General features: G+C 41.7%; 2 long non-coding RNA genes across 5 annotated transcripts; both read right to left on the reverse strand.

Moving 5' to 3' along the window:
• Positions 1-5,126: 5,126 nt before the first annotated feature.
• On the reverse strand, positions 5,127-22,564 carry LOC105486780 (uncharacterized). Of its 3 annotated transcripts, none has more exons than XR_011613624.1 (6): positions 22,538-22,564; positions 22,227-22,343; positions 20,210-20,811; positions 18,840-18,984; positions 7,743-7,971; positions 5,127-5,271 (listed from the first exon to the last, which is right to left on the reverse strand). It is a non-coding gene; the product is annotated as an uncharacterized lncRNA (long non-coding RNA). The 3 variants fall into 3 exon arrangements; XR_011613623.1 differs by adding an exon at positions 15,653-15,820 and having other exon boundaries at positions 18,840-20,811; XR_011613622.1 differs by having other exon boundaries at positions 18,840-20,811.
• A 301-nt stretch (positions 22,565-22,865) lies between these two features.
• LOC105486778 (uncharacterized) lies at positions 22,866-25,123 on the reverse strand. Of its 2 annotated transcripts, XR_011613620.1 has the most exons (4): positions 24,603-25,123; positions 23,460-23,872; positions 23,217-23,287; positions 22,866-23,023 (listed from the first exon to the last, which is right to left on the reverse strand). It is a non-coding gene; the product is annotated as an uncharacterized lncRNA (long non-coding RNA). The 2 variants fall into 2 exon arrangements; XR_011613621.1 differs by lacking the exon at positions 23,460-23,872 and having other exon boundaries at positions 24,603-24,821.
• Between the last annotated feature and the right edge of the window lie 1,081 nt (positions 25,124-26,204).

Below are 26,204 nucleotides of genomic sequence, written 5' to 3' on the forward strand. Positions count from 1 at the left end.
AGATAAGGATTTCATGTTTCTGGGGAGGATGAGATTACTCTGGCCCATAATGATTCAATGGAGGAAAGATTTTATGGCAGGACCCTGAAAGATGAGTAGGATTTTCATAGTAGTATATGGTGAAGGAGGATGAGATGAAAAAGGAAAATGTCAAAAAGCAGAGAAGATGAGGAAAAGAGGGCTTAGAGAACAGAAACTTGGTATTGTGAAGAAGTCAGTTGATACATAAAATTGAAGAAAATCCTAGAAATATTTGTTGGGGGTCTGATTGTAAAGGGTCTCCCAGCTTAGCTAAAGTTTAGGAACTTGAACCCTGGGAAATTGGGGGCCATAGAGTTTTTGAACTGTGGTTTCACATGTTAACAGGAGAGATTTAGCATTTGTTGGGGAGGGTGGGAGCCCAGGAGACAAGAGAGTGGAAAACAGATGTTAAGGTTCTGCATAGGGTGGTCTCTCTGCAAATTCACGGAGGGATAAACCTGAGGGTCTGTGGTGGGGACCACAATACACCACCCATATCCCCCATTAAGGAAAGTCTTGTGGTCCTACCTGCTGAGAGGGCTGGAGGCAGACACCCTTCAGATCTCAGGAGTTTCAGGGTAGGGGAAGGGCTCAGAGAAACACCTCACCCCAAACCATATCCTTTTCCAGCAGCCCATGTGTAATGACTGGTCACTCTGGGAGTATCAAGGACTGGCCATCTCGGCCCAACTTGAGTCAACTAAGAAGGACCATGGTAGCCCATCACTGATGGCTTTATTGGCCAAGACTGATCCTGTGCAAGCCTCCCAGATCCCATTCTCCCTCTGCCCACTGCTGCTTCCTTTCCCTCCTTCCATAGGCAGTTGATGTGTTTTGTTTCATCATGTTGAGTTTAGCTCTAAAAGTTCTAAAGAATCTGGGTGATTCGGTGTTCCCAAGTGTAAAGACAATTGGTTTTACCCTATTTCTTCTTACAACAGTTCTGCCCTCATGGCCACAGATCAGGGGACTGCAGCTGTATCTGAGCCAATCAGAATCCTTCACTGAGATTTCCTAATTTGAGAGGAAGAGTCATTTTCTTCTCTCATCCTGAAGTCGCTGATATAAGCTCCAGACTTCTTGGGGGCCATGTAGGTAGAATTCCAAGGTGTACCCTGTATGACCCTCTCTGCTCCCCAGTGTGAGTGAGACCTGTAAATGTGATGGGATGTTACTCCTGTGTTCAGGTTACATTACACAACACTCCACCTTGGCACACTGCAAAAAGAGAGGGACTCTTCTGTTAGCCTTAAAGAGATGGCCACATCAGAGAGAAAGCCACTGAGGTGGCCTCCAGTGGCCGAGAGTGGCCTCGGGCTGCAGCCAGCAAGAAAATATTGGGTAAGTAACAGCTTCTCCATGTTGCTTGTCTCTGCATGCTTCAACCTTTCTTCTTGATTTTCTCAGCTGTGCACACACTTTAGTAAAGAGTCACATCATTAAATTCTCTTTGTTTAAAACTTTTGGAGTAAAAGTCAATTTCCTACCAAGACCTGAAATGATCCAAAAATGATCACACATCCGTGTGGGGTGAGCATGAATCTTTGTCCAGAAACTTGGGAATGAAAATCAAGTCCTGGAACTTAATTTTCTTTTTTTCAGCTAAATTAAATGTGACTTTGGGATGCCTGAGATTGGTCGGCAAGAAACCCAGTGAAAGCCATTGCTGGGCTCTCTTTGCACTCCTCAGGTCTGTACAAAGATTGCAGAAATATCATCCTCAGCAAAATATTTGTAGGTCCCCTCTGTCTTCAGATTACGGTGGTCACCTTTGTGATTCCTACCACCAGTGCACCTCTTGAAGTCTGGAGGTCCTGCCATGCTGAGAGCTTGGCCAGCTTGAACCCTAGGGCCCAAGTCCAACCTTCTGAGGTGCTCCCAGAATCATGCTCTGGCTTCCAAAGGTCCTGTCATCCTCTGGTCCCAGGGGCCAACAAGAGAGTGAACTATAAGTCCTCACCACTCTTAAAACCCTAGATGTCTTCCTGCTCTCAGTCTCAATTTAGACGTCCAATTTTGACGCTGCCTCTATGACTTTCTCTTGAGTTAGAAAGATTAAGGGTTTGGAATGGTTCCTTGGCGAAGAGAAGAGGAGAAAATCCAGAAAGATCAAAGGCTTGCAATACCTGAGGAAGCTTAGACAACCTACAGTGTATTCTGTTACTTTTGGTAACTTCTGTGGAACCAGACAGTGTTCTCGCTTTTTTAGAAACAGGTATTGAAAGAGAACAATAGCTGCTGACAAACAGCCCAGCAAACCCTCCATATGCTAGGGCACTGTGGGAATCCCCCAGCCTGCTTGGCAGAAAGAAGCCTGGGAGAGTTCACAGGCAAGCCACAAATATGTTTTTCCCTGTCTTCAAGAAAGGGTCAATTCAAGATTTGATTTAAGGATCATTTAGTGGCACCAATTGAAGATATGCTTATTTAACTTAATTCCATTTTTTGGAATACAGTTTATTTAATGCTCTTTCCAGTGGAAAAACTAAGAAACAAATAATATTTGAAAAGTAGACTTCTATTTTGAAAAGTTACATGATGGTTAAACGTTACTCCTCTTCATTCTAAGGACAGTAAAGAACAACCCAATTATAATATTTTTACTTAAATACCATTATGAAAAGATTTGACAGGAAATCAGTATTAGCCTGCCATTACTGATAATTTTAATAATACATAAAGAAAGCTGTGTTTATAGTAATCATTACACACAAATGCATTCAAAGGCTCTGCTATTCCATGTGGTCTGTGCTGACTAGGTCAGCATCATTATGTGACTTGGTCTCCAAAGCTAAAGAAAACGTGCTGTTTAAAAACAGTGCAGTTTCTCAAGAGAATGGTTAACAAATTCATAAAATAAATGAAAAGGCAGAGAAGTTCCACACTAAATTTCCCACTCTGGTTCTTAGCCTTTTGCAGGGGACAAGTCCTAGTTTCTGCCTTCATAGAAAGCAATGTGGGACCGCAGCTGGGTGACGACTGCACCTCCTTCTGGCCTCTGGCAGTGGGGTGGGGATGGGGGCTGCAGAGCCAGGGGCATTTTCAATGTAATTTAGTCCACCTTGCCAGGGTATGGAAGAAAACTAACTTTAGCAGATCTCACCATGTGACTTTGGACGACAAGTCACTAAACTCTCTGAGACTTCATTTTCCCCATCTTCAGCTCTAGTTGTGATTTGTATGATTCCACCTTTCAAAGAACATAGAGCAAAGTTCAAAAACTTTGAAGTTAGATAAGCTGGTTCAAATCCTAAAGCCAGTCCTTGAGTGCTGTGTGACCCTGGGTGAGTTATAGAACCTTTCTGGGCCTCGGTCTCTTTACCTTTTAAATGAGGCCAAGTGTGTACATGATGCTAAATAAGTGAGACAGTCCATGTGAAGGCTTAGCACAGTCTCTGGCATTCAGTAAGAACACAGTGAGTTGGTTTTCTTCCTGTCATTTTAGGGGTTGTAGCAGTAGTGTTTTTGATTGCAGTGGGTTGTTGACTGCCAAGTGAATGATTATACATGGACATGGAAGACGAGATATGAAAAAAGCCACGTGGGTCAGAGTCTCATGGTCAGCTACCATGGCAATCCTGAAAAGCTCCTCTACCTGAATGGCCTGGTCCTGCAGTAATTCCCCTGGAGATACTGTTTCCTTTCTCAACCTTGGAACTCTGCATATTTAGCCAGTTGAGTCAACCCCCAACGGAGTGAGATCAGGCATCTTCAGTGACCTTAAAAAGCCAGCTTGACTGTCTGGCCAAGACTCAGGGCTGGAACCAAATCAGAATTACTAAGATACAGAAAAGAATGCGTGGACGGAAAGCTGCAGTTGCAGCCTCAGAAGACACTGGTAGAAATGCTGTTCAGGAGAACGGGTGTGGATCTGGCAGGCTAGGCACCCCAGGCAGCCCCCTGGCCTGGGTGAAACACCCCTACTTGCTCTCCCCTTTACAAAGGAAGCTTTGGGAAAGAGCATACTTTACCTATCCACTAAAAAGGCAGATGGAGGGAGGGTCTGGTGGTCTGACATGCATCTACTGAGGTAGAAATGGGCAATGTCTCCCACATTCAAGCATCTTAGGGCCTTAGTAAGAGGGGGGATCTCTGAGGGCCTGGCCATGGGCTGCCCTTAAGACAGGTGGCTGGCCAGGTGGCCAAGTGACTTTCCACTGGTGTCATGACACCCTGGAAGTGTTCCCTCTGCCTTTGTTCCCTTTCAGTCAAGTAGTGGCATCCTTAATAGAGCGAACAACACCTTGGTATGAATTAATTTGTCATATTTTTGACCAGGCCCTAAGGAAGGGCTCAGAGACACACTTAGGAGGAAAGGGTGGGAATATTCGCTCCTGGTGACAGTGAGGTTTGGGATCTGATGACAGATAGTTTCCCCCAACTTTTCTGCTCATCTAAAACAATAAAACCCCTGCCTAGATCTTAATCACTGAAGGAAAGCTGATCTCTGACTTGTTGCCCTGTTTTTTTTGTTTGTTTGTTTGTTTTTTGTTTTTGTTTTTTAGATTGCTGTGTATTTACTGCGTGTTTCTTACTGGCTTTGGAGGGATTACCTGGTGCAGGTAAGCTCTGACTCCTTAGAAAAACTGAGCATCGAAAAGAATAAGAGCAAACAGTAGGGTATTGAGTAACATGACAGAGGGAAGACTGCAGTGGTCTTTTCTATTAAAGTAAAGCAGGACTAATATTCTACATTAACATCCAAATTATGCAGAAACAATAATCAGTGCTCCATGAATGATCAGCCTAAGGATTAGTTATGGTGCACGGGGGTTTTGATAGGGCATTAGGTTTGGTTTCCGGACCAATGGATGGACATTTTAAGAGAGCACTCTTTACTCTGTGTCAACTGCAAATAATAACAACACTCCACTTTCATAAGATGGATTTTAACTCTTGTGGTAATACTGGTGCTCTCGAAATCAAATTGTCAAGGCCAAAGAGCTTCTCCAGTGCCCATTCGTTCCGGCACTGCCATGGTCTTCACGAGCTCCTTATGACATCCTGAGCCAAGGTCAAATCCCCTCCTGGGCGTGCACAGACCTGCCCCACCTCCTGCCCATGCCCTGTGCCATCTCTTAAGCCTCCCACCCATGCCCCTTCCTGAAGTCACCCTGGCTGCTCTGAGGTTCCCGTGGCTCCTTCTTTGTCAACTTTGCAGACGAGGTCACATCAATGCCTTAAGATCCTTCAAGCACGTGCTGTGACTTCCTGCCTCTCTTGTCTTCTCTGGTAACCAAACGTACTTTGCTATGAAGAGAAAACACCTTGGTAACCAACATGGCTCTTAATCACATCCTGCACTTTCTCTTTGTCTTTTCTTTCGTGTGTGTGTGTGTGTGCGTGTGTGTGTGTGTGTGTGTGTGTGTGTGTGTATTTCTCAGCAGCTGGCATTTAATCCACCGAAGGGGCACCTGTGCTTCTGTATCCACACGGGGTGCTGGAGACACCCTTAGGGTCAATCGACATGTCCCCTGTGTCCAGCACTGCCCCAGACTGCAAGGTGCATTTCCCTGGGAAAATCAGAAATGATGTGTTTTCCCCCAGTTCTTCCCTATATCAAGCATTTAGGGGCCCCAAGAGAGACCAACATAGAAGTACTTCCTTTTCTCTCCCTGTTCAATAAATAACATTCTGAGGCTGAGGACAGGGAGGTGTGGACAGCAGAGTCCAATAGCGGAAGCCACCCAGACTAGATAAACAGGAGGGGGCAAATGAAAATAAGCAGGTGAGGAGGAGGTTGGGAATGGCCGGGAGGACTGGGGGTGTGTGGCAGGGAGTTTGGACTGTGGACAGCTGCTGAGCAGAGCACCAAGGCCAGGCACGTGTGTCGCTGAGGCGAACTTCAGCACAGCAGAGGTTCTGTCCTTGCAGGGGACAGGGCCCAACCTCCAGGACAAGGAGTGGACCTAGTAGTTACCGTGTTCGCACTCAGTATCAGAGATGCTGCTGAGAGCTTGGCACCAGCACTTTTCATTCTGACGAGCGCCCGGCCCTTTGGACTATCCATAATTACACTTGTGTATATGGAGGTAAAACAGACTCAGAAAGGTTAAGTGCACCTGTGTTCCCATGTCACTCAGACAAAATTGAGGTTGGAATTCATGTTTGATTTTGGTTTTTGCTCTTTCTGTTGTACTGGTGCTTCTCGAATGGCTCCAATGTGAGAGAATCTGGATGGTCTGTGCATTCTTTGTGGTGTGTGAATCATGTGGAAATACTGGATGGGTCAAGCTTACGATAGCTGAATATACAATTCCATGTTAAATCAGATACCATCTTATGTAGATTCCATTTAGGAAGTGTTCAATGATTTTTAAAATTACAGGACAGAAACAGAAAAACATTGAGAAAAATCTACTGATTTGATTTTTCTGTGGCCCAGGAAAAAGGTCACTTCTAAAAGTGAATAATAGCAGAAGCCCCATGTCCAGCTTGGGGACCACTATGTTTTCAGGAAGTAGAGTCAGAGACCATCCCTCGCCCAGACTCCAGCTCTCCACTGGAGAGCAGTGAGGAGGTGAGGGTCCCCTGCCCTGCCTCCACCTCCCTCAGGTCTATCTGGCTTGCTACAAATGCCCACCAGACAAGTAAGACAGTGATTTTTGTTTTAGATTTCATCGTTTCATTTTTACATAAGTCATCCTAGCTTCTTGTTAAAAATTACAAAACACAGATAAGCCAAAAAGTATATATAAATGAATTAGTCGTAAAGATTCTCCACTAATACTCAACCAGCAATAAAAATTTGGACCTGTAATCGTTCAGATACTTGCTTTCTGTGCATTTGCAGACTGTAGATTTTTTTTTTTTCTGGCATGCCTACTGTTCTACATCAGTTAATTCACAGCTGCACTAGTGTTTCCCAAAGATGGGTTCCCATGACATATACAGTAAAACTGCCCAAGACACATTTTTAAAATGAAGGTTCCTAGACTCTTCATTCTATACAATCAGCATCTTGCACCCCAGATACGCTGAGAGTCTGCTTTGAACAAACTTCCTGGTGATTCTCACACGATTCTCACAGTCCTCATTTTTATCTTGCCCGGGAATACTTCAATGTATTCCGGAGCCTGATTTAGTTATTCAGAGCCCTATTGATAGACATTTAGGCAATTCCTGATGTTTTTCTCAATTGTGTCACTTGTATCAATGTATAGATTGGTTTCTTTGCACAAACCCCTATTAGTGGAGTTGTAGGATTATGGACTCACTGGTATACTGCCATTCTTGTGTCTGTTGGTTGTTGCCCTCTGAAGCAGGAGTAGTGATGGGCAGACCCCAACTGCACCCCCAGCAGGTAACACAGTGTTTTAAGCTCACATAAAGATCTGAGGTATCAGGAGGACGTGCTGAAAGCTGAGGACTGCTGAGATAAGGGAGCCAGCCTTTGTAAGTGTGAAGCCCAGAGATGAAAGCCAACTCGAGCCATGTCCCACATGCACTGGACCTGGGCCTGCCCACTACAGCAGTCACCCCCATGACCTCTGCACCTCCCATGCACAGAGAGGCTCCCAGAGTAATCACTCCCACACTGTCGTCTCTGTGAATGAATCTTCCACGGGGAGACTTCAGAGAGGGTTTGTAGGGGAAAGAAGAGCTGCCCCCATTGGCACCTCCATGGTTGGCTCACACACCAAACCTGGAAGGGGTGGATTAACTTTCACACATCCCATGTGGCATTCCTTCATTCAGCAGATAAAGGTTAGAACATTTACCTGTCGGCAAGTATGATGGGTGCTGGAGCCACAGTAGCGGGTGGGACTCAGACCATGACCTTGAGTTCCTTGGACTTCATTTGGGAGACCAAATTATGGAACAATTAGAATGCCACATGAGTGGAGGTGTAGCAGAGGTAAGGCTTATTATCCAGGGACACAGGGAAGGAGCCCAGACCTCCGGGAGGTCCCAGGAAAGTCATCAGAAAGGTGACACTTTCTCCATCATCTAAAAAGGAAATGTTTTTAATTATGAAAGAAATACACAATTGCAAAAAGTCTAACGCATACAGAGGCATTGAGCAACTTTAGAAACCCAACACATCCTCATTTCCCTAACATAATTACTGTTAGATTCTGGACTCTAAAAATCTATAGTAAAAAGATATATGTGTAGGTACATACATAATGAGATCATAGTTTACAGGATTTTCTTTCAACCAGTTTTCTCACTTAACAGTATAGCATGGGTATCTTCTCATGTCAATACATTTGTGGCCTCCTTTCACAATTATTTCAGTGGCTGTAGAGTCGTGTACATCACAGGTGTTCCATGAGGCGTTTAAAACGATAGTACTCATCCTTGTTATTGATCAGTGTTGTATTATGGATTTTATGGCCGGGATCCCCTCAGGCCCTATCAGAGATTCCACTTGGAGCTGCTTTTTTGGACACAGGTTCCCTTATCAGCACCAATGGGTCTCTTAATGAAAATCTAGCATCTTAGTAGATCGTTGAGTCCTGAATATAATGTCTTAGAAGTAAGCCTTAAATGTAAAAATCAAGGAAGCTCAAGTTACTGATAGACCTACTAATATTATAGGTGAGAACACTAAAACGAGAGACACATTTTCCTAAGGAATGTTCTAGACTTTCAAATGTTGGCACTGTGGGGGCCGCCTCTCAGCGAGTTGACTACTGATGACCTCTAATGGCAATTCAAGGTACTGCACAATAACCCTGTGGAAAACTGGGAACTGCTTGTATTATGTGTGGTTAATCCAACCGCAGTTGTGAATTCCCAAGGTCTTTGAAAAGGTGCTAAGTTGTCTCATGATTAGAAGGGGGCTTAACAGAGTATCATGGTGTAGGTCCAGTGAGTCATGCCTCAAATTGGACCACTTGGTTTTTGGCTGGAGCAAACGATCGTTTTCGTAGATGCGTAATATTGTGCATAATGTAAAGATACACACACATTTAAATGTCCACATTAACTCACCCACTAGTTAAGTATCAGAGGGCATATTAATCCTATGGTTTGAAGTCTCCTGGTTTTTTTAGCACAATACTACCAGGGCAGTCCAGAAATACCTGCAACCATTCATTGCCTGTCTAATATTTGGTTTTGAAGGGGTGGATCAGGCAGAGGGTCTTAGGCCACTGCCGGTAAATGCCAAACTAACTCTGAGGTCAGAAGTCCCTGATGCTACATCCCCAGGTTCAAAAGCCTAAGAAGCCTTCATTTGGACTGGGCAGTGTCCCTTCACCTGAGAGAAATCAATGACAGTAAGTTTCTGAATAACTACTGAAGTCCACACCTGAACCCGGATGGACCAGAGCAGCCATAAAGTCCTTAAAGCACCTGACCAGCCTCCTCGGTGGGCTATTTTTGTAGAAAAAGAATGAGTCCTAGAAAACAACCAAATACCCATTGTTTGGCTGTGTTTATTTTCCGTCAAGAGTGATGCAGATGGCTTGCCCAGCGAGGACCCACTCAGCGTCTAAAGACTTTAGGCAAATGGAGATGGGTGGACTTTGGCAGTGGATGGAAGGAAAGAGCAGAGGAACTAAGGAAAGAGTGAGAAAAAATGATCCTGACCATCAGGAAAAGTACAGCCAAGAGAAACTGCTCAGATGGGGAAAAGGAGGAGCACTGGGGGTACATTTTCACATAATGCAATGACACAGTAGTGATGTGAGAACTCATTTAAATTTTCTCTCCAAAACTTCAGGGTGAGACTACCTGAATTAATTTCTATTTTATGAATACCAGAAGAAAAAAAAAGATGGATTTTGTTATTTCAGCAGTACAGTATGTGTCACGTCCAGACACCAGAAAGACCAAGTCTTGTTTTTAACTACTACTTTATGGGGCTGAGTAAGCTGCTGAGACGGACAAAGAGAGCTTCTCCTCCAACTTTACAGTGTTCACTTACCCCCAATCACCTTTCCCACTCCTGAAAGATGAAGGTGTGGCCATAATGCAACGAAATAATTAATGGTGATGTTTGAAAATTAAGAAGACAAATCCTTATGGGCTATTGGTGTTCACTTTTTCTATGTATTTTAAATGACATAATGACATGTGCTGGAATATATATATATATGTGCTGTTATATATATGTATATTCACTGTAGAAAATTTATGAAATACATAAAATAGTAAGGAATAATTAAACCACTCAATTCTACTACATGACAATGATAATATCTAATATTTTTATGTGTATTCTTGTAATTCTTCATTATTTATTGCCACACCTCTATTTCTTTATCCACATCTATATCTACAGAGTTGGAAATAAAATTACCTATTGTATTTTGTGGATCTGTTTTATTTTGCTTTAAAGTGATAAAGATGTTTATTACACATTCTTATAAAATATGATTTAAGAGATGTACAATATTCTGTCATAAATCTACCACAATCTATCATTTAAATCGTTTTCCTTGTTTTATTACTGAAAATAATGCTGTAATGAACATTCGATAACATTTCTTTTGTATGCTTATGCGTTTTATAATTTACTAATAATTCAAATCACTGAATAAAGATGAAAGGGGCTTCCCAATTTCTTCAATTAATGGGTGAAGATGTTTAGGTTCAAAGGTCATAAATGGCTTACTTAAGGCTACACAGAACAAGTGATGATATAAGATAATCAGTAGGGAAATGAGAACCCTCCCCTGGGCCCACTGCCTGGGCCAGGACAAGTGTCCTGTGTCCCTGCTGGTTCCAAGGCTCAGTGGGTCGGCTTCCATGTGTGGTTGCTATGGAGGCCTGGGTGTAAGGGAAGTGCCCACATTATGACTTGAGACCTTTCACTCTTCCCCTCATTTCACCCTCACAGCACACCAGGAAGTTGGTGTGAAGTTTCCATCTGGCAGATAAGGAATCTGAGGACCAGGGGCCCAGAAAAGGCTCCAAGGAACAGATCAGAGATGGGACCTAGTTTCTAGAGAGCTAACTGAAACCTTTTGGGGTCAAGGCCTTTGGGAGGAGTGGGTGAGGAGGACAAGAGAAGTAGGGGGAGTGGAGGAGGGAGGAAAGAAGCATGGGGGAGGGGTGGAGCAGGAGGAGGGAGAGGGAGGAGTGGAGGGGTCAGGGAAGAGTGGAGGAAGAGAGGGGGAGATGGCTCTGCATTTGTAGGCTTCAAGGCATGCTGGACTTTGTTTATGAGTAAAGAGGCCTGGCTCTCAAGGTTAACTTTTATCCTGACAGCAGCTACGAAGGTCAAGACTTCTGTATGATTAGGCAGATCCATATGAAACTGCCATTCTTCCAGGCCAAAAGGGATGAATGCTGGCAATTTCATGTAGTTTAAATCAATCTTTTCTCCTCTGTCTCACTATTAGGAAGGGGTTACTTGTTTCTACAAATGCAGAAACCATAGAACAGAGAAGTCAAACAACTTCCCAGGGTTTTTACTTGTGAGTGAACTGGTTTTTATACCTGAGCTGTGTGACTCTGGAATCTGCCTGTTCAGTGCACATTTAAACAAGTGCCCTTTCTGCAAGTGTCTCTCTGAGCTCTCTTTCTGTGATTTAAAATGTCAAGTGTATAAGAAAATGCTTCCACTACTTGACCCTACCCATATTCACACCAATCACTTCTGCCCCTCAGTGGCCACAGAACATTAGCAAAAGCAATTGCATAGCATGCTATGAAGTAAAGAAAAAGGTTGTCACAGCCGCTAAAACGGAGAAAATGCGCAGACCACGCCAACCACAGCACAAAAATAAGCCTAAATGTACAAAACAAGAGAAATTTAAAAAGAAAATTGAACATATCTGGGATTTTAAAAACAAACGTGGAGCTCTGCTCTAGAGAAGTCCTGTGTCCTACAGGAGCCAGAGGAGCTACAAACAGCCCACCTGACGAAAGCAGATGGAGCACAGGAGCTGCAGAGTTCTCTCTGCACGTTCACAGAAGCGCCGTACCTTTCATCGGGAAAAGAAAATGCACAAAAAGTTGTCTTTTTTTTTTTTTTTTTTTGTAAGTGGTTGACAAAGAAGAAACCGAAAGCAAACAAAAGCTTGTATAAAAATTCCAAAAATGATAAAGCTCACATTTCAAACCAGGGCAGGAAAGGACTGAGAGCGAACTTTGTGTTTTTCATTGCTATTGATATTGAACCTTTGAGCTATATTTTTCAGACAAGATAAATTAAAAATGTAAAAGTAAATAAACATGAATATTAAAAAATAAAAGAATTAAAGGTTATGTTTTCTTAATTGATGTGCATTAACTAGCAAGTAACTTATCAGAGGAAATTTGTTATTGTAATTCTCATGTTCTTTCAGTTATTGGAGGAGGAAAATGAAAGGCAGGAAGCTGCACAAGTATTATGGATTTTCTACAAATTTACAGTGTGGTAACATTGTATTTCCTGATTCTGTAGCAGAACCAGAAAACAAAGACTACCTTCCAGGAAAGGATGAACTGTGATAAGCATTGAGATGTAGGGATGGAACCTACAGAGTCCACGGAGGTGCTGGGAGAAGCCTGTGGAGCTGATAGTTTAAATGAGTCACTATAACATGTACCTGGAGATGCTCATCTTTGGGTGCCACCCCCCGTCCTGGTTTTCCTTTTATTTCTGGCCACTCCCTCTCCATCTCCTTAGTGAACAACTCTTTCCCTCCCTGTTGAGTGGCATTTTTACTCAAGGATCTGTCCTTGGCACCCTGCCCCCACCTGTTCTTTCCATAAACCCCCAGTCATCACCTCCAGCTGAGCCCTCTCTTCTGTACTTCAGACCAACTGCCCAGATGACACCTTCACTTCCATGTCCCCTGGAATCTCAGCCTCCGTGCTTACAGAACTGGTTTTTTGATACTTGATTCCACTTCTTTTAACTTCACCCACCATCACTACCACCATCAACACACACAGGTCACTCCCTGGGCATTCCCTAACTTTATGACTGGTCTTCTATCCATGTTTACAACGCGGATACCTTAGATTGGGTTCCCTAAAAGAAGATGCTTAGAAAAGGATGTGCAAGAAAGTAGTTTATTTGGGAGGCAACTCTAGAATACACCAATAATGGAGTAAAGAAGTGAGATAGGGAAGAAAAAGCAGCCAATAAAAAGTGCACATCAAGCCAGTCCCTTTTGTGGGCAACTGGGGTTCACCCTATGGAGAAGTCTGGGAGACCACACAGAACATGCCTTAGCATTGACCCACCCAGAAAGTGAGGGAAGTGGGGTATTTATCTGTCAACTCTCTTCTTGAGAGTTCCTCCTTGGGGGTGTTAATTCTGTTAAACTTAAGCCTGGCAGCCCCTCAAGGAAAGACATGCAAATGCTGGCAGTTCAAAGTTGGGCTGGCAAGCACCAAATGACAAGGGCTGAGGGAATATGGGAGGGGTCCAGAAATCTGGGGGCCTCCTCCGACTCCTCCTTCTCCCTCCTTCATGCCTTCCAGTTCCTTTACCAACCACCAAGTCTTGCAGATCCTACATCCTATGTAGCAGATATCTGTCAAATTCTTTCCCTATCCATAGCCAACTCCCTGGTTCAGGACACAATCCCTCATCTGTAGCTTAATGCAACAGGCTCTGAACTTGTCCCTCTGCTTCCAGTCTCCAATTATTATCCATATTAAAGCCCGCAGCAAATCTGATCATCTCACTTACTTACATATAGTTTTATATGGCTCCCTGATTCCTTTAGAATAAATTCCAGTACCCATAGCAAAGCTTAAGGCATTTGAATGATCTGCTCCAGGTACCATTTTCTGTCCCATTTCTCATCCTCAGGGTCTTGTGAACTTTGGTCTCAATAAACTGTCTTCAGTTCAACAAAAGTGCAGTCCTGCATAGATGTGGTTTTTTTCTTCCTGAAACACTGTTCATGAGTTCCTATAAATTCTTTGCTAAACTAACTCATTCTTCAGGTCTAGCTTGGGCATCACTCCTCCAGGAACGTCTTCTTGCTTCTCCTAATCAAGGTAAGAGATTTCTCCTTTGGGGTTTACTAACATCCTGTATTTCCCTACCAAAGCCTCAATCACACTCCATTACAATCCCCTGTTTGCTTGACTGCATCCGTTTCCAGGCTGAAAGCTCTGAGAGAACAGGAACTCCAGGCTCCTCCCTTTCTACGTTACCTCTCCAGCACCTAGCACAGTGCCAGGGTGAGCACGTATACTGAATAGATGAATGAATGAATTGTTGAACTAAGTGACTGCCAAACAAGTAATAAATTATGAATCATTAAACTCCTAATAAAATTTAATTTGTCTATTCATTGCTTTGGATGAAGATACTTTTTTTCATGGCTAAAGGCCTGTGAGGTTAATGACACAGTCTGATTCAGATCTCTTTGAAAAGATAGTGTCAAAATTGTACCACAATCTGGAAGCTCCCAAATCATTGTTGATAAGCCAATTTCAGACTTGTCTACACGTCAAGTTATTTTTTTCTCAGGGAAAAGAAGAGCGTGCATGTGCACACACCTGCCACTCACAGCCATAAGACTATGAGGGGGTGGGACTCATTGGAAGGCAGGGGGCCTTTTTATTTCTCTTTCTCTGACCTATGATGCTTAGCCACATGCTTGTTATTAGTGGACAATCAATAAATATTTTCTGAATTAAAACCCACATTTGAATTTCTGAAACATAAGATTTATTTTATTAAAATAAGAAAATATACCTATGCATATACCTCCCCAAATTGAAAAAAGGTATTCAAACAAAGACTTATACACAATATTCATAGCATTATTCATAATAGAAAAAAGTTCATCAGCTGATGAGTGGATAAAAAAAAATGTGTTGTAACCATCACCACACGAGGGAACATTATTCAGTCATAAAACAGATAAAGTACTAACACATGCTGCGACTTGGATGAACTTTGAAAACATGCTAAGTGAGAGAAGCCAGATATCATATGATTACATGTATATGAAATACCCAGAATAGGCAAATCTATAGAGGCAGAAAGTGGATGAGTGGTTTCCAGGGGTTATGGGGAGGGGGAGTGGAGAGTGCCTGGTAGTGGGTATTGAGTTTCTTTCAGAGGATTATGAAATGTTCTGGAATTAGAGAGTGGTGATGGTGTGCAAATTTGCAGTATACCGAAAACCATGAAATTGTACACTTTAAAAGGGTAATTTATGGTATATAAATAATATTTTAATTTTCAAGAGATTGTGGCTTAGAAAACTAGAAAATATATCACAGTGAGAAAAATACAAACTTTACATTTAGGTGGATTTACGTTAAATTCTGACTCTACTATTTACTAGTTAGAGCCTTGGAAAATTATTTAACTTCCATGAGATTCAGATTCATATTGTGCAATATAAAAACAATAACATCCGCTTTTAGAGCTGTTGTAGAAGTAATTGGTAAGTGTGCGGACAGAATTTTGCCACACATATGTGTAATTAACATCATTATTAATACTGTATTGATAATTTGATGGTTAAGATATTATAACTGAAAGGTGACAGCTGCATTTTCCCTCATGTGAAGCCCAATCTCCTCTGGGACTTGTTGGCAGGGTTGAGAACATCCACGTGGATAATCCAAGTAGAAGTGGTCGATGCACATCACTGGTCCACCCCGGTAGCGATGGAGCAACAATGGTCATCTGCAGGGTTTCTACATAAGACTCTAACTCCTGATGAATAGGGGAAAAAATGGTATCATTTCTGCTTAGCCCAGGTCTCTGTACCTTCTGTAAATTTCCATGGTGTTTGAGTTCTCATTCTGTGGACTGTATGGAATTAATCAAGCTTTGGCCACTGGTTTAACCACAGACTGTACTCTTCTACAGTTTCCCACAGCAAGGGCGGTGTGCACTGTCCCTGATCCAAGGGCTCCTTTCAGGTTGCCTGAAGTCCTTCAAGATCAAGAAACCGTTTGGAATTAAGGACACCAAACCTTGTGAGATATTTTGTTTTGTGTGTGTGTGTTTATTTTTATTTTTTTTAATGGAGAATGAAGGTGAGCATACAAATGCATAACATTCCATCAGAAAATGAAATTAAACCCTTGGTCGAAGAAAAGTGATTCAGCAACAGTTAAATGAGTGGAGGTGTCTTAAAGGTAATCTCATTATTCTCAAAGTATCTCTAAGATTGAGACACCAGATTTATGAACTGCCATCTCCTATATGAAAAGATAAAGAGAGAATAAATCCATGTTCATACTCACAACTGGGCCAGAGGATCCAGTTTTCATTTGATTTGAACAAGGAGAAAACGTTCATCAGGCTTTAACCAAAATACTACATATTGATTTAAGTTAGTCAACTAAAAATGGGCAAAATGACAAAACTGCTCCATAAGTAGCCATGCTACACACCTGAATACACACATCATGTTCAACAAGCAATCATTTAATTTTACTCTGCGCTGTCGCTTGTTTGCTTTCAGAACACTGCACATATGATAAGAAACTTAATGTTCTGCTTTCCATGTAGCATTTTCACGATGCCCATGAAATTCTGAACCATATGATTTTATATTGTATGCTTTCTATTTTTCATTATCCAAAAGTATAATTTTCTACTGTGCTCTGGTACACAGTATGTATGAATGAAATAATGTGTTTTTCCACAGTGATGCAAAGAACTTTCACTCTTTTTTACAAAAATAACATGTCTATGTTACAAAATCAAGCTTTTTGTACGTATTAAACTGTTTATAGTTTGTACATAGCAAACTGTAAGTAGGTACAATCCTTTTAAACTTGTGAGTTACTTAACAAAAATTTCTTCTTAATTAGAAAAGTCAAACTATTTTCTCTTGTCATTTGACCTAATGACCCCATTGCATGGTTTTGGGACAGCAAATATACTTTAGTATGAGAAAGTTAACTCCAATATTTATGGAAAACTACAACGTCAAAACTCTCCCTATCTGTGTGCTGAGTGTGGGGCTCTGCTTTGTAAAAAGCAAATGGACAGAATCACAGAAAGTTGTGTTTGTCCTTCCACAGCCATAGCATGCTTAGACCATCTCGACTACAGGTAGGTAAAGTTTGAGAGTCAAATTCCAAATTCCAGATCTTCAACCACGTGGTTACAGTGGAGGCAGCCACATTTATAAAGTGAGACCCTCTGTCCCTCTCTGGCCACACTGATTGGACAGACAAAAGCACCTGACCCAAGCTGGGCCAATGAGCGTCTTCCATTTGAAACTACCAGAAATGGCAACTAAAAGAGCTTAGTTTTAACTTGGCTGTATTTGACTGCAGTATATAATTTTGGAAAAAGAATGCAGGGTCTTTTTCTCTTCACCAGGTGGGAAATTGAAGGCTCATCTGCAATGATGAAGAATAAAAAGCCCTCCTGGAGTGAAGCAAGGCTGAGAGACAGAAGAGAGAATGTCCTGGGCTCCAATCAGAGAGGAGGACTGTGTTTCATTACAGTGGGGAGGATCAAGGGGCTCCCTGGTCCCCTGCTTCCAAGAGCCCCCATATCCTGATAACCAAATCTCTCCTTCCTTTTATTTCCAAAATTCCTCCAGTGGATTTTCTGTTATTTGTAATCAAGAGAATCCTGACCATAAATCACAATACTAAATATTTTTGAAATCCAAAAAGATATAAGGAGAGTGTGAGTTTAATAATCATTAACAGCTGGTCTGAGGCTTGAGGGGGTAGAGACTGTGAAAGTAATAAAGTCATGAGAGGATTTCCCTTGAAGTACGTCAGCGCGAGTGGCTCACATTGTCATTCATGCTTTGTCATCACCCTGTGAGGGTGTATATCACTAGAAAGATGAGGCTACCACAAAAATATTTTTTGAATAAACCACCTGAAATCGCCTTCAGCTTCAACAATGCCTTTTCTCCATAGTGTAAGAAAGGTGATTGTGCAACGCGTATCTCAGCCCTCACAGCATTCCTAGGATATGGGGATGTTTTCTCCTATTTTGCAGATTTAAAAAAAAAAAAAAAAAAAAAAAAAAAAGCTTGACTTGGAGAACTAATTTGCTTCAAATCACACAGCTAGTCAAAGACCAAGAAAAGGCTTGGACTCAATTCTTCTGGTTTTTAAGCAAAACATTTTTCTCTATGATACCTTGCCCTTGTTCCTGTCTGTTTGCTAGACAAGAATATTGGTTTCACTGCATTTAGTTATGAAAGTGCTTCAGGAGTTACTTTATCATTTCGGAAAGGGTGTGTTAAGAAACACATTATTTAACTTACTTTTATTCATATTTTTATATTGTGTAAAAATTGCCAGAAGACATAGAAGCAGAACATTTTGCCTTAATAGCATCTTAAAGATCCCTAGCTGGAAGCCTCCAAAAGAAGTTTGCATTGAGACATGGTTTTACTAAACATCTGGAAATGTGCACATTCATATACAGGAATAAGAACTTCGTTTCATAACAAAAACAATAATTATATAACACTTCTTAATATTAGGTATCACTTCCTAATATTTTCACTTTCACACTCAGCTAAATTTTAATACGGATTATCTTGCTCAATCCTTAAACCAATCTGTATAAGGCAGGCAACATAACTTTTCCAAAGTCGTACAGGGAACAAAAACCAAAACTAGGACCCAAATCAAGGATTCTCTGATGATCTCCATGCTTGTAATGTTCTCTTTCTTTTTCCCCCACTGGTATGTGGACCATGGTCTTCTTAACAAAAGAGCTGCAATATGTGGCATTAATTATTATATACACACACAGACACATACACAAATACAAAGGAGATTTGCTATTAACTTAGATTGTACAATTAAAAACCAAAAGCCAGTCATTACCATATGGCTTAAACCGGAACCTGTGTTCTAGTTCCAATATCAGGTAAATATGTTATTACTGAACTAACAATGTAAGAAAAAAATATAGCTTCAATGGTGAAGCAATACCACATGTTAGAAACATATCAACTTACCATAGTGAATGCTTGAAATTGATGCAAAAGCAGCGGTCAAATGCCAACAGTTATACTTGACCCGTGCAGCTTTTTCCTTTCAAGATGTGTAGCATCCAAAGCAATGGAATGACTCAAAAATATTGTAAGTTTCTAGAAGCCACATCTGTGCAAAAATGGGACCAATTCAGTCATACAACTAGATAATATGTTGAGCAAATCCAGTGAAACCCAGTTATGTCACCAGGTATAGCATGCCGAAATAGAGGCCATTCCTGAGTCTCAAGTTTGAACATTGTGAGTTTGCAGACAAAGACAAAGATACGTCTCTGGGAACATGTTCTGCACCCTGCCCAGGGCCTATAGAGCAGACAATCTTATGAAGTGAGACTGCTCATGGTTTGAAGATGAGCAATGGTCTTGCTGCCCTCTAAATGAAGACAGGACACTCAGTTGCATCCTTATAAGTGGGCCAGGTACAGTGAGAGGGAGGCATGGCTCACAGAATCACAGACATATTACAGAAGACATAGGAAACTTTATAAGCATGAGGTTGTCATAGAACCTTGGATTTTGGTAACAGAGGCAAAGCAGAGAGCTTCATTAAAAAAAAAAAAAGTCTCTGAGGCAGTCATCATGAAAAAGCAGCTCTTTGAGTACAAAGATAAATGTTCACTTGGGAGATTCACCTTTAAGCTTTATTTCTGGTGCCAGTGCAGGGAATGATCCTGTCACAAAATAGAGCTTCCCCTTGTAGTGCCTGAGATCTTAATGGCCTTGAACTGGCCTGCCTTGCAAGAGCAATTGGCCAGCTCTCAAGGGAGGCAAACATCTGCACATATTTTTTGATGACCATGCATCTCACTAATAAAAAATTCCTAATCAAAGAGGAAGGTGTTTGCAGACTACCTGTATGAAAAAAGACCTAGAGTATATCAATGCTATTATCATGATTAACTTAATAGAGAACTCATCTCTTACTTTAAAACATGTACTCTATTTCTCACAAAATTCTTAAACTGGTGATGTATGTGAGTGCTTCTACAGGGTATTAGGTTTAGCTGTTTCAGCTGTTGAGTTGGTTGACATTTGTATTGCTTACTGTTATCTTGGTCTCTGTGTTTATGCACAGTCTAACAGTAAAATAAACAAACAAACAAACAAAACAAAAACCAAAATTTCAATAGTGGAAAGTAGTTTTCCCCCAGATTGATATTAAAATTTATCTGACCACAAGGTTTGGGAGGCATGATATAGGATACAGTGTGAGCATTCTATTCTTGAAACTAGGAAGTGAGGTGCACACCAGCCCAGCCAAGCCTGCATAGATGATAATGTGTTGTCTCTGTTTTAGGCAGTTATTAATATGAAATGCTTCCTCATTGCATCACCTTGATTTGAGCTTTCAGCAGGATGGTGACAGTTACACTGCTTCAGGAAAGCAGATAGCTAGAACATCATGGGAAAGCACTTATATAAAGACTCTCTCTTTTTTTTCCTTCTTTCTTTCTGGCTTGCTTTCCCTCCTTTGCTGCTGGTGACCACCCATGCTTGAGCAGTGTTTTGGCTGCTTTCCCACTGATGAGTTTTCCAAACCTTGTCAGGAGCTGGCAGTTAAATGTTCTGCCGCCAGCTTACAGAAAATACAAGTTGGATTGCCTTGTTCCTGCTTTCTTTCAAACTTGCATGTTTATCCATCTTCACCTTGATTCCTAGAAGAGTCAAACATCTGATCCTCAGGTCAAGCCTGAAGGAAATGGTTGTCCCAGCTGAAAATAAGATCGATCCCAATTTGCTTTTCAGTGCTCTTGTTAAAGATCAGTGTTTAATATTTTCTCTGTGTGATGCAATGCTTCTTAATAAAAACAAAAAGGGATGTTTGACCTTAACTTTAAGAGGTCCAAGCAACAGTGACGTTCAGCAGAGAGAATATTATTCCATTTGCATGGGTCTGATGAAAGAAATAATTCTGACATTGGATAACCAAGCATAGCTGAGAAGGGAGGAAAAGAGGAGAAATAAAGACAGAATTAGGCGACGGGCCCCAGCAAAACAACACACCACAAGGCATTCAATTCCAGATTAGATCTTGCTTTTATTCCCTTCTCTCAAAAAAAGATGCTTTAAATTATTTAATGGAGAAAGGTAGTACTTTGAACTGCAGGAAAATCAAAATGTTACAGCTCTGAGGGGTTTTTTGGTCTCATGGTATCTCGTGACTAAAACCAGCTTTTAAAAAAAAAGAAACTAAAAAGCAAAGTTGTCTCATCTTTTATAAAAGCAAGTTCAAACATTTGGTACAGATGAAGGCTGGTCAAGCATTTAAACACATAATTTCAATGTCTGATGGCTCTAGAATAAAAGGCACTTGATTCAAAACGGAATGTCATGTTGGTCAGTAATATATGCTTCCACTAAATAACCAAAATACACAAATTGAAATAAAGTGAAATTCCTTTTCCAGAGTTAATGAAAGGTTCCTGTTTGTGAATTTGGGGCTTTGAAGTCCAAGCCTTCCAAACAGCACCAGGAATTTACTGGTGATTTATTACTATTTGGACAAGTGGCGAACAGAGCATTACTCTACGGAAAGTCCACATTCCCTACCTGTCAAGGGAGCCTTCCTGAAATGGGGACACCAACTCCCCTTGCTGCAAGTCCTCCTAGGGCTGTACCTCAGGTGGGGTCCACATAGTCTGGTGTGGTCATCTCTCCTGGGCCAGCGCCCTCCCACTCTCTCTCCTCCAGCCCCCGCCCCATCCTGTGTTGCTCATCTCCCAGTTGCTCTTCCCACTCACCCCAGGCTCCAACAAAACTCACTTTCTCTGCCCTGATCCTTCCTTTGTGACACTTGGGTTATACCATGAACTGATTCCAGGAACAGTTTTGCCTGCATTACTGCTCCATAATAACTGGATGTGGAGAGACTTTTTCAGACCCTTCTCAGATTCTCTCAGGTGGCCAATTCCACACATACAAATAGTGACCACTCTCCCTCCCCATACTTATATGCCCACAGTGCCCATCCTGGGAAAGAACCGTGCCCTAGAACTGTCTAGACTGAAAGAACCTCTGGGAGACAGGGGACTTCCCTGACATGGGTGGGTTCTGAAATAGGAGCATCTGTGGGCTCAGGTGTTGGAGCACTCACGGTCATTGCTGGATGGGACCCAAGGCAGCGACTCAGGGTGGGGGTGAGTATGTGTTTTGACACTACTCATATGGGAGTGTCTGGACAACCCCTCCATAACTTACTACAGTGTGGTCTTACATAAAACTGATCATAACACCTTCACAAAGCTGAGGGGTATTACTGGATTGTTTTCTTATTGTGTTATTTGCTTGGAAACAACATGATTCTAACAACCATTAATATAAACTACCACCAATAAGCCATAGAATGATTACCTTATCTAAAAGTTCAGCTTGCTATTTTTCGAGTCTCTGGTTTTACATATCCTCACATGATCTATCTCAATCAGTGCGTGTATGATAGACTCCTGCAGGTATTCTTTTGTGAAGTGGCTATCCAGATGCAAAAAAAAGTACAAGACAAAAGCTGTCATCAAGGGCTTCATGGTTTAGTTGAAGATAAAGGAATAGGTCTTAAAGGAATCCGTGAGTGAGGTTACGATGGAGGACAGAGCACTGCAGAGAGTTTCAGAGTGGACCCCCCTGAAGCTGGACAGTGGGGCCGCAGACCCTTGCTGTTCACTTACTGATGCGTACAGCCTTGACACATAGACTGGTGACAGGACCTCTGAGCTTCAGCTTTCACATCCAAAAAGTGAAGACGATGTGGCACCCACCTCACAGGTTCCAGGGAGCGTGAAATGCCGCCGCTGTGCTGTACTTGGAGCTCTGAAATGTGTGGGGAAGGATATCCACAACAACGGCTGATAGAACGTCCTGGAGTCACAAATAACAAGCACTCTTAGGAAAGGTGCCATTTTAGTTAGATATGACACAATGAATAGGATTTGGATCAGAAGGGAAGGACTGTCTATTTCAGGGAGTGGAGAAAAAAAGAATGAGCAATGAGTCTTCATCTGCCTTTGTGTCCCCAAATTATGTCTTGTTTCTCAGGTCTTATGGAAATACTTCCCTCATGTAAGAGAGAAAAAAATAAACATAGTCGTATTACATTTTGGGTGAAACATTTAAAATCAGAGACATCATGCACAGCTTTGCTGCATACAAAAAGCCTAAAGGAGAAAGAGGAACAGAAAATGTTGTTTAATTAGGATGGAGGTTGGAGGAAAGAATGATCTTCAAATAGTTCAGAGTCCTGTCATTTGGTTGAAACCCATGTCTAAGTAAAACTCTCCATAGTGCCCTCCCTGCCCTTCTTCCCCACCCTTCCTGTCCTAACCAGCTCTTCCCCAGAACAGCTCTCACCTTCCCAAAGCAGAATAAAGCCCAGCACGGTGTTGAAGGAAAGTTGCACTTTTACATTTCTAGATGATTTCCTAACAGAAAACATATGAAACCTCAGAACTAAAACTTGGGTGAGAATTCCAATCTCCAACCTATGACCTGAAGAAACCAAGTTCATCGGGTGACTTACAAATGTGTTAATTATAACTCTCTTCATAGAATGACATCAAGACATTTGAATATGAAATTTAAGAATTTACTCACCTGCCTTTATGCTTCCATCAGGCCAAGTGGCTGGAAAGATAGGGTTTTTGCTTTTTCCAGAACATAGGGATATTCGCTTTCATTCACATTAAACAAGCTGAAAAGCTGTTGAAGTTTCCTTGAGATGTTTGTAAAGAATACTGGAGCAAACATTTGGAAATTTGGGAGAGGCAGAATGCATCTCCAACACTGTACTAGACTCTTGCTTTTTAGTAAATGTTATGTCTGGCTTCACTTTGAGTGTGAAGGATGAATGTTTTTCAAAACTCTCATTGCTGTACAAATATGATGTGTTAATGCCTCAAAATCACTGTTTACCCAGCTGCTTCCATGTAAGGTACCTGGAACTCTCGCCAGAACTTTTTCTGTTTATGCATCTACTCTCATTTTCATTGCCATTTCTGTAGATTATTCTAAGAGGCAAGAGAAGCATAGTGATTTTGAGGAGGTGGCTCCAGATACTCTTAATATTTCCACAGGCACCAAATCCCAGCTTGATGGCAAGATGGAAGTTAACTTGGGTGACATATGCATGATTAGAGAATCCATCATCAGGGCATTCCCACCCACAATTTTCCTCCCAAGATTCTGTTATTCTTTGTTAGGACAAAGACTACCCAGAGGACGTCATTGGAAAGTCTGATGTAGCTATGAACCACAACTTTCCTGTAGAAAACCCTACAGCTGTTCTTGTAATGAGATATGTTCAATTTCAGGAGCTTGGAAAAGTGGAAATATTAGGTTGGCAGTTAGAATAAAATTCAGGAAAGATTCACATAGTTGGTAATTGAAGCTCTAAGAATGCGTGAGGTCATGAAGCAAGAGAATAGAAAGAGAGAAGGCCCAGAGCCAAGCTGCAGCATTCTCCAACATTTAAAGATCAAGAAGGTTGTTTATTCAGGTATGAATAACAATTCAAAAATCTTTAAAATGTAAAGTATTATGTCTGAAGTGGATCAGTGAAATGAGAGCTTCAGAAAGACTCCAGCGAGTCTGGCATCAGAATCAGTTACTGAGGGGGTGTGGTGAGGGGTGGAGGCAGAATGGAGAGGAACATGGGAACTAGGCATGCCCAGCACCCCTGCACAGGTGCTGAGGTTGGTAATGTTCTGCAGCCCAAGGCAAACTCTATGCAGTGCATACCTGGTCGCCTACAAAAGGCACGTGGAGAGCTTCAAGCGATGCTTCACTTCCAGGAACAGCAGACATTTCTAATCATCTTTACAACCTCCCAAGTAAAGATGCTCGGAGGCTTTCCATGTCAACAGCAGGAGGCTTATCTTCCAGAAAGTTAAGTCTATGCCATTCTCAGCCTGAGCCAGTATGTTGTGAAGAGCATTACCATGGCGATTTCACATTCTAAAACTGTGTTTGTCTCTTAAATGCCAGGTGCCAATGAGTCATAGAGGTGTTTTATTCTAGAACCATGTACCCTCCAAAAAAGGAGTTTGTACAGTTTTACCAAGAAACTATTATTATTGTCTACAGTTCATGCAGTTCCAAAACTATCTTTGCCTCCTTTTACTCATAATTTGAACCCAGTCTTTTCTAAGGCGCTGGCCTCCCAATGTTGCTGTAGATAATTCAGCCTTGGTTTCTTATGGTTAAAGATTATGACTCATACCAGCTTACAAGCCTGGAGAATTACACGGAAGTTGATGCCCACAGTGATCCGATCTGGAGATTCCATAGCATATTCTGCTACTACCTTGAGAGACTTTTATATTGATACAAATAATGTAATTACCTCTTTATGACAATTAAATTACAAAATAGTCCATGCAGTGATCCATGGTGTCATCTCATCTTGATAAGGAAGGGGTAGCTAGAGGAGCAATTGCTGGATGCCTTTAAGTCATCCTCCAACATGAACCACCTTCTTATAAAAGATTAGACAATAGCATTTATATATCCAAAGCTGGATGCTATATTTTCTAAGTCATGTCTTAAGTACAGCATCTAGAAAAAACCTACATCAGTAGTGCCTAAGTCTGGCACTGCAGGGAAGCTGGTTTAAAATTACAGAGCCTTTGGAATTTTCACATGTTCAAAACATCCAACCTAGAGCCTGAGAATCTGTATTTTTAATGAGCATCACTCATGCATTGCTATGGAACACGCATTGCATATATAGCATTTTCTAATATACAGGATCAGGTCAGAGGAAGAATGTCTGTGTATGAGAACTGCCTAAATGATGCACAGTTCCACTGTCTGGTTAGAGTTGAAACTGTTTTTGTACTTACGACCATCCCATGCAAAGTCACTGGTTACATATGGTTTACCAGATGTGATCATTACTGCACTCATCTTGGTTGATATGTGGATAATAAAAGGGCCTTATTAGAGGTTTTTCTTATGCTCCACAACCTTCAAGTACCTGCTGATTAGAAAAAGTTAGAACAGTTATCTAAGAGACCCTGGAGGACGTCTTCAGTATATGTCATCAACAAACTCCATGATTACTCCTCTCTTGGCTTGGCACTTTGGTGGGTTAACAATGGGGACGTGCTGCAAGGCTTGTTCCCACCAGCTCCACATACTTGCACGAGGCTTGGAAGGATATGTTCCAGGCATTGACCCAGACTGCATCTATGTATTCCTTTCTTACACAGGATCTCATTGCCTGTGGGATTTTTGTCTGTCAGAGGTGATCCAGGAGAGACTGGCTGATGGCTGATGCGATCACCTTAGCAGCCCAGGAGACGTGTGTCCTTCAGGTTGTTTTTGACAACAGCAAAACCA

The sequence above is a fragment of the Macaca nemestrina genome, chromosome 15 (assembly GCF_043159975.1).
Source record: "Macaca nemestrina isolate mMacNem1 chromosome 15, mMacNem.hap1, whole genome shotgun sequence".
NCBI lineage: Eukaryota > Metazoa > Chordata > Mammalia > Primates > Cercopithecidae > Macaca > Macaca nemestrina.